Below are 9399 nucleotides of genomic sequence, written 5' to 3' on the forward strand. Positions count from 1 at the left end.
GAACCTCAGTAAAAAACTCAACAGGGTTCACTAATTTGTCACACGGAATCGGTCAAGGGTGCGGACACAGCTGACCTTCCTAGAAGTCTAAGACATTATAATGACAAACAAAACAAACTGGAGCTATCCTTCTCTAAACATACATTATGATATGAGAAATCAAGGTGTTTCGTTCTTACCTCTGTCCAAACGCTATTGTAGAAGTCCAAGCTTTGTTGATCCGGATGAGCTCCTCCCGTTCTCCAAAACCTGCAATCACCAACAGTTCAAACAATTAAATAGCACCTGATTATAACATAAAACAAAGCATATTCAACATATAGACCAAGGAGTACATGAAATAACCCATTAACAACAAGCTATTGAGAAGAATGGACCAATTTGCATTAAAGGTAATCAAAAGGAACCATTACAACCTGAGCCTTGGTGTTGTGCAAGCTCCTTCCAGGGTCCACAAGAGCCTTCGTCTACTTTGACAAAGCTCACCCACTTCCAAGTAGAACAAGTAAGGGTGACAATCTCTCCTCACAAACTTCTAAATGGGAGTCCTAATTCCTGGAACATTTACCCTTAGAAATCTATAGCTTTCAACCTTTTTCCTTCTGGCTCAATGCCTCTTTTTATAGTGCTCAAGAGGAAGTTAATCAGGTCCACCATCAATGGGATAGTCCCCTCTTTGGATGGGATCACTCCCTTATTGATGGGATAAGTTCCTCTTTGATAGGAGTGCATGAACCATCTGGAGGCGCTCAATATTCATCCAAGAACCTTCTAGAAAGCTCTAGAAGTGACCACAAGTAAGTTTTTGAAGATGAAACTCGTGCATTTTAACTTTTTCAGAGGGACGCACCTGCCCCTTAAGATACAGAGCGTCCTTGGACGCAGACCTTGTGAACAAAAGGTGCGTACCCGCAGGCAAGGCTTGAGAGAACCTGCGTACCCAGAGATAAACATATTTTACAAGGACTTTCTCTCTTTCTTGGATTTTGACATGAATAGCAGAGGCCTAAGACTTGCTTAAAAGGGTAGTATGACTGTTGATTGAGCCATACTGACTGAAAATAGCCATGGTGACATTTTTTAGTGTAACAAACATGGAGAAGCCAAAGAAATGGGACGCCAGTGCGACATATGTGCACAAAAGAAAGCTGCTCTGAGAAGACCCAAGACTCAACAACAGGTATGCAGGGAATGCTTTTATTTTGCCTTTGAAGAAGAGATTCACAAGGTTATTATCGAGAACCACCTTTTCAGACCAGGAGAACGTGTTGCTATTGGAGCTTCTGGTGGTAAAGACTCCACTGTTCTAGCACATGTCTTGACAAAGTTGAATAAACGACACAATTATGGTCTAGATCTGTTCTTGCTATCAATAGATGAAGGCATCACTAAACGACATAATTATGTACATTTTGTGGAGTTTTTCGTCGCCAGGCTTTAGATAGAGGGGCTGCAATGGTAAGAGCAGATAAAATTGCAACTGGTCACAACGCAGATGATATAGCAGAGACTGTACTATTAAATATTCTTCGTGGAGATATTGCCAGGCTAAGTAGATGCACATTGATAACAACAGGGGAAGATGGATCTATTCCAAGATGCAAGCCTTTTAAATATACATATGAAAAGGAGATCGTCATGTATGCATATCTCAAGAAGCTTGATTACTTCTCTACCAAATGCATTTATTCACCAAATGCATATCGAGGCTTTGCTCGTGATTTTATTAAAGATTTAGAACAAATCAGACCAAGAGCAATCCGTGACATAATTAGATCAGGTGAGAATTTTCGCGTTTCTTCTTCAGCAAAAATGCCAGAACAAGGTGTATGTGAGCGCTGTGGTTATATTTCCAGCCAGAAATGGTGCAAAGCATGTGTTTTAATAGATGGTTTGAACCGAGGCCTTCCAAAACGTGGAATTAATCGAACTAGGGGACGCCATGCTTTAAAAATTGATATGCCTGCTACAGATGGAGTAGCGCCCCTCCTCTGCACAGCTCTATAACAAGAAAGTCACTTTCAATGTAGACAGATGATGAGTTTCAGATCATGGGGAACCTGAGACAGACAGGATTCCGTTCCATGATTTCCGCCAGCGATTGATCCTTTGGAGATTTTGTGGGCGATGTGGCTCTTAGAAGACGGACTGTGAACTGTTGCCAATGCTACCATATAGCATGTGCTTGGATGTGTTAAACGCTGGGTGCAACCACGCAAACCTCTTTCAGTACAGTTGTCATCATAAGGATAGGTTTTTAGTTTAAAGTGGTTCTATTAAAATGGCAAATGCAACGTGGCAAATCGAACTTAAGTCAAGACCAAAAATGTGATTTGGTTTAAGATTCCAATCCTGATCCTATGGAGATCTGCGCTCCAGCATTCATCTTTTAATTAGCCAATGATCAGAGGATTTTTAGGGACATGGTTCCGTTTTAGGATAGAATGTAACGCTCCTTTCTATTATTTTACATTGCAGTTGAAACAACGCAGAGGGCTTGGGGTCGATTTTTTTTCCCCCAGCCGTGTTTATTTCATATATTAAAAGATAAAATTTATGTAAAAAAGAGAGAGGAGAGATTTTCTGAGTGCTGAGTGCTGGAACAGAGCTTTCAATGTACAGTTTTCTGCAAGGATTTTTAATGAAAATTTCACAGCTCTAACTTCTGAGATTCATGTGGTATGTTAATTTAGCATAAGTTTTCCCTTTGTCTCATATGTAAATTGTTATGTTTCATTCACCTCATGATCATATCTAATTGAGCAAATGAAGTGTTTAGGTAGGAATTCATAGTATTGTATTCTCCTCCTATAAATTTGCTCATGTTCAATGTTTTCTTCTGTTTGACAAGGATTCAAAGTTATTGTTTGCCCTTGTCAGCTCCTCATCAGTCTTGCCATCCCATTTAAAAATCTAGATTTGATGCTAAATTCCTTGCCTACCTTGCCTCAGTCGTCAACCTGTGTTGTTCATTATATTTCTCTGTTTGAAGCTGTGATTTTGCCCATGCAGCCCAGAAAAACCCCGTTATTTAATTAAAAACCCCGAATCAATCATTCTAATCAGTTTACTAGCCTAATATCAATGTTACCTTTGATTGGTCATCTCATCCTATTGAAAATCTACTGAGATTGACCGGAGAGAGCCTTCTCATACCCCGTAGGGCTAGCTACGAGGTGAAATGGTTTGATGTTGCCTTGAAGGTTTACCTTCCTCAGCCTAGGGTGAAATCTCAAGCGCTAACATAGTGGCGACCATACTGGGGAGAACATTCAACTTGTTGATTGTTTTGTCCCGGTACATGCAATCAAATTTCAGATCTGATGTTGATGGTGGATAGCAGTCAGATACATATGCAGGCTGAATCATTCACCTGGCGACTCCAACTCGATCCAGACATTCCAGTGCCTGTTGATATGTTCATGCAATGGTATGGTATGTGGCAAACCCTGCACTTTGTGAAGCTCTAAACGAATTTAGAGAATGCTTAGTGGATATTGAAATTAATGAAGAAGTTTTAAGTTTTTTCCTTCAATGTTTGAAATCTCCGAATTATCATCCTAGCGTCTGTGAGTTACTTGTTGAAAGAATCGAGAAAGAGATTCAAGATTTAGATGAGCAGATCCAGTGTTATGATTTCCAAGACCCTAAAAAGTTCTTGGAAATCCTCCTTCCTTCACAACAAGCAATAACAGACTTGCCTATAGAGGTATACATTGACAATGTGCAGCTGGAAGCATGTGTTGCAGAGTTGGGGCAGCTAACAGAGTCCGGTGTCCGTGATCCTATTGCGGCATACATGGACACATTTTTTAGGTTGATTGACAGATTAGGCTGTCTTTTCCGTGACCAGGGTCTCCACGTGCATGAAGGGTTGCCAGCATCTGCATCTGTGACTTCGTGGCAGCATTCTCAAGCGGCTTCATTTTCACGTTTACTTGAATGGTTAATTTGGCATTTTCACATTACCTGATCTATTATTCGTACAACAGATTAGAGTAGGATTTGTAAATAAATAAGCAGCCATAAGGGCAACATCTTGTTTTAGTTTGCTTGAAGATTTTTTGAGTTCAGTTTCAGTTTGAAAATAAGTCAAGAGTTGTGATGATGATGACTCCATTGCCCAATGGATGGAGGCACTGTCTGCTCTCCCAAAGTTCTGCGGTTCTTGGCACCTCCAGGAAGCTGCAGCTGCCATCACAAATGGAGCCGATGTTAGACTCCGTCTCATGTCATAGATTGATTCTTCTTCAGAACACTGTTTTGAAGAAGAAATCATTAATGTGTTGTTTAAATTTATGTAATTTATCTCCAGCTCTTCAAAAGGGAGCAGTTTCCTCAGCTCTTATCTCTGCAAAAGCACAAACACAATTCAAAACATCATCAACAATCAGAGGCATTACAGTAGTATCTCATTCTGCACTGAAATAAGATTTGGGAAAAGGTCCAAGATGAAAACTGCAGAGGATTCAAGACTTTGCCTTGCATTACATCTTTCAAACAGTTTAGATGCTGGAACCCTTTTATTTCTCACACAAGAAGGCAGTCCCACAAGCAAACAAATCGAACTATTCTCTTCAGTTCCCAGACAAAAGTTACAAGACAGCAGGATCAAAGTTTAACAACTTTAAAATTCAGGGTTCAGCAAGCCTTCTGCAAGTAAGCAATGGTTGGCACTTGCATGAATATATCCTTAAAGTTGACAGTTACAAATTTACTACAATTCATGCTGTATCCTATAAAGGAGAGCTTGATGGAGATAAGGTTTTAAAAATCTTGAAGGAAAACAAGTTTGCACCTTCTAGTTCAACAGAGGCAAATGAGCATTTAGAAAAGCAGAATGTTGTATCTACTGGGTTTGAATCTTCTTTTCCAATAGAAAGCAGTGAGAAGTTATCATATCATGGATCCCTTGGACACGTTACTCTAACTTCTTCAAATCACAACCAGAATGTTTCTCAGTCAGGTTCATGGGACTTTAGCGGTAATGACATCTCCTGGGATATGACATCCACAGGACAAATAATGTTGAGTATAAACTTAGTCTGGCGACTGAAAATGGGACCTGATTGTTCAAATGTTGAAATTGGTCCTACCTTCTTGAGATATGATCTATATGTGGGAAAAATAGAACAGTTACAAGCTCGCAGCCTATTACAGTGATCTGAATACATTTCTCTGTGGATTACATATCGCTTTGTCTAAATAATTCAGTGGTTAGATTCATAACTTGTGGCTCGTATATACTCTCATAGGCTCGCTCTTTGTTACACTCTATGTAGCCCATATGTATTCCCTTGCACTATTTATGTGGATCGTATTTGCGAAAGAAATGGATTCACCACGAAACCTTGGCCCAAAATCCTGAAATGTGCTGGCCCAAATTCCTATAGTTTTCCTAGCAAAATTGTGGGCTGTTTAGACTTACGCGTGAAGGTAATGGCTAGTTTGTAAGATGGTCTTGGTGAAACCAAAATATTCATTCCGACAAAGGCTTCAATTTGCCGCTGATGGAATTGTGAGCTCTGCACACCACAAATGGAGCAGAACATGGAGAAGCCAAAGAAATGGGACGCTAGTGAGACATATGTGCACAAAAGAAAGCTGCTCTGAGAAGACCCAAGACTCAACAACAGGTATGCAGGGAATGCTTTTATTTTGCCTTGGAAGAAGAGATTCACAAGGTTATTATCGAGAACCACCTTTTCAGACCAAGAGAACGTGTTGCTATTGGAGCTTCTGGTGGTAAAGACTCCATTGTTCTAGCACATGTCTTGACAAAGTTGAATAAATGACACAATTATGGTCTAGATCTGTTCTTGCTATCAATAGATGAAGGCATCACTAAACGACATAATTATGTACATTTTGTGGAGTTTTTCATCGCCAGGCTTTAGATAGAGGGGCTGCAATGGTAAGAGCAGATAAAATTGCAACTGGTCACAACGCAGATGATATAGCAGAGACTGTACTATTAAATATTCTTCGTGGAGATATTGCCAGGCTAAGTAGATGCACATTGATAACAACAGGGGAAGATGGATCTATTCCAAGATGCAAGCCTTTTAAATATACATATGAAAAGGAGATCATCATGTATGCATATCTCAAGAAGCTTGATTACTTCTCTACCAAATGCATTTATTCACCAAATGCATATCGAGGCTTTGCTCATGATTTTATTAAAGATTTAGAACAAATCAGACCAAGAGCAATCCGTGACATAATTAGATCAGGTGAGAATTTTCGCGTTTCTTCTTCAGCAAAAATGCCAGAACAAGGTGTATGTGAGCGCTGTGGTTATATTTCCAGCCAGAAATAGTGCAAAGCATGTGTTTTAATAGATGGTTTGAACCGAGGCCTTCCAAAACGTGGAATTAATCGAACTAGGGGACGCCATGCTTTAAAAATTGATATGCCTGCTACAGATGGAGTAGCACCCCTCCTCTGTACAGCTCTATAACAAGAAAGGCACTTTCAATTTAGACAAATGATGAGTTTCAGATCATGAGGAACCTGAGACAGACAGGATTCCGTTCCATGATTTCCGCCAGCGATTGATCCTTTGGAGATTTTGTGGGCGATGTGGCTCTTAGAAGACGGACTGCGAACTGTTGCCAATGCTACCATATAGCATGTGCTTGGATGTGTTAAACACTGGGTGCAACCACGCAAACCTCTTTCAGTACAGTGTTCATCATAAGGATAGGTTTTTAGTTTAAAGCGGTTCTATTAAAATGGCAAATGCAACGTGGCAAATCGAACTTAAGTCAAGACCAAAAATGTGATTTGGTTTAAGATTCCAATCCTGATCCTATGGAGATCTGCGCTCCAGCATTCATCTTTTAATTAGCCAATGATCAGAGGATTTTTAGGGACATGGTTCCGTTTTAGGATAGAATGTAACACTCCTTTCTATTATTTTACATTGCAGTTGAAACAACGCAGAGGGCTTGGGGTCGATTTTTTTTCCCCCAGCCGTGTTTATTTCATATATTAAAAGATAGAATTTATGTAAAAAAGAGAGAGGAGAGATTTTCTGAGTGCTGAGTGCTGGAACAGAGCTTTCAATGTACAGTTTTCTGCAAGGATTTTTAATGAAAATTTCACAGCTCTAACTTCTGAGATTCATGTGGTATGTTAATTTAGCATAAGTTTTCCCTTTGTCTCATATGTAAATTGTTATGTTTCATTCACCTCATGATCATATCTAATTGAGCAAATGAAGTGTTTAGGTAGGAATTCATAGTATTGTATGCTCCTCCTATAAATTTGCTCATGTTCAATGTTTTCTTCTGTTTGACAAGGATTCAAAGTTATTGTTTGCCCTTGTCAGCTCCTCACCAGTCTTGCCATCCCATTTAAAAATCTAGATTTGATGCTAAATTCCTTGCCTACCTTGCCTCAGTCGTCAACCTGTGTTGTTCATTATATTTCTCTGTTTGAAGCTGTGATTTTGCCCATGTAGCCCAGAAAAACCCCGTTATTTAATTAAAAACCCCAAATCAATCATTCTAATCAGTTTACTAGACTAATATCAATGTTACCTTTGATTGGTCATCTCATCCTATTGAAAATCTACTGAGATTGACCGGAGAGAGCCTTCTCATGCCCCGTAGGGCTAGCTACGAGGTGAAATGGTTTGATGTTGCCTTGAAGGTTTACCTTCCTCAGCCTAGGGTGAAATCTCAAGCGCTAACACAACCCAAAGCCATAACTGTCGCCTACTATTTTTGAAAAATTCTTGGAGTACATGGAGTTCAAGGCAGAGTTTCACCATGTATCAATCAGGGTATGGAAGGAACCTGAGCAGAAGTGGCATGACTTGGATTACCTGGCAACTGATGATGCAATCGATGCAATTCTTGATCACTGGCCATTAGAGTGGCGTAGTGCCTCAACTTGGTGGTGGGATCGAACAAGTCCACCACGTAGCATAAAATGAAGGAGGCCAAGCTCAAGGTGGCGTAGCTGGCCAAGAAGAGGAGGAAGGAGGCCAATGAAAAGGTTGAGCCAAAGCGCGATGCTGAACAGTAGGTGGAAGAGCAGACAAGTGGAGCGGAGCACAGCTCTGACAAAGGTCCCAGGTTGCCATCACCCGAAACAGAGGAATAAATGGATGAGCAGACAGAGTAGTGCAGAGTGGACATGCATATGGCATCATTTTGTATCAAGCGTCCAAGATGATAGGAAAAAGTTGGGCTGCAGAAGAAATCCAAGGCCAATAAGACATTGCTGGACCCAATCACCCTAAGAGAGGGAGATTTGAGTGACATTAAACAGACAGTGTGGGATGTCACTGCAGAGGTGCTAGAGCAGTTCGAGTAGCAGTAGCAGCAAGCATTGGGGGCCATCCAGATGGGTCTGCATGAGCTGCAGATCTATGCATCATAGACTGGTGTAGCATCCACCAGCCTCGCCATCAGTACTTCATAAGCCGCTGAGATGCTGCACATGAAGGACTCCCAAGCAATAGTGCTGCTGGAGGGAGAACTCACCAAAGAGATCGAAGCTGACAGGCCTGCTGTCAGTGCCCCCAAGGGAGTAGGGCTGAACTTGGCAGCGCTTCTTGGTGAGGTGCTCCACCTACTACAGGATGGGGTGATCATGGAGCTAAGGGCCCAAAAACAGTGTGATTTGTAGGTGATCAGTGAGAGGAAGGTAAAAAATGTGCAGATGGCCCTACAACGAGACACCACCCTCACTTCCATGATGGAACTTACTAACACAAAACAACGCATGATTAAGGCTGTGAAGGATGCCTACAGAATGATCCCCGAATTGGCCATTTGTGAGGATGCGGAGGCAAATGAACAGGTCCACAAACATGCTACGGGGGTGCGCCACGCTTGCATAGAGTTGGCTAAGGTTCGGCTGGAGCTGAACCTCGAGATGGAAAAGTTGCAGTTGAAGGCCCAACCTTCATCTCCACTGGAAGTAAAGGATCAGCGCGCAACTGCTATCACAGAGGCGATAGCGGCACTAGACAGTATAGTAGCAGACTACACAAGGTTTTTTGAATAGTCATTCGAAGTACTCACCATTTTGTAAGAAGATCCTAATGTATAGAGGCTGGGGACAAAGGCGCAAGGGCTCCAACAGCCCTACAATGAGGTGAAAGGAACAACACACACTGTCAACCTCACACAGAGACTTGCGAAGCTACAGGAGGCCAAAACACTAAAGGAATAGGTAGATGCAGCTCAACACAAAGAGGCAGTGCTGAAGGCATGCTTCAAGCCTTGATTGGATGAGGCCTATTTGTTCACGACCTCCATTGAAGGCAATCTTGCTAGTCTGCAGGAGACTCAGTAGAAGCTTCAAGTTGATAGTTTAGGACCAGTGACAGAGAAATTGGTCGAAGAAGTGAAGCAGGTGGCCATGTAGTGCACAGCCAAG

At 41.4% G+C, this 9399-nt stretch overlaps 2 pseudogenes; both read left to right on the forward strand.

The window, feature by feature from the left end:
* The first annotated feature begins 1111 nt into the window (after positions 1-1111).
* LOC149210944 (cytoplasmic tRNA 2-thiolation protein 1 pseudogene) lies at positions 1112-2007 on the forward strand (annotated as a pseudogene).
* A 3557-nt stretch (positions 2008-5564) lies between these two features.
* Positions 5565-6463, forward strand: LOC149210945 (cytoplasmic tRNA 2-thiolation protein 1 pseudogene; annotated as a pseudogene).
* The last annotated feature ends 2936 nt before the right edge of the window (positions 6464-9399 follow it).

The sequence above is a fragment of the Pinus tabuliformis genome, chromosome 1_2 (assembly GCF_031772625.1).
Source record: "Pinus tabuliformis cultivar Carrire ecotype Pingquan chromosome 1_2, CPIR1, whole genome shotgun sequence".
In the NCBI taxonomy this organism is placed as follows: Eukaryota; Viridiplantae; Streptophyta; class Pinopsida; order Pinales; family Pinaceae; genus Pinus; species Pinus tabuliformis.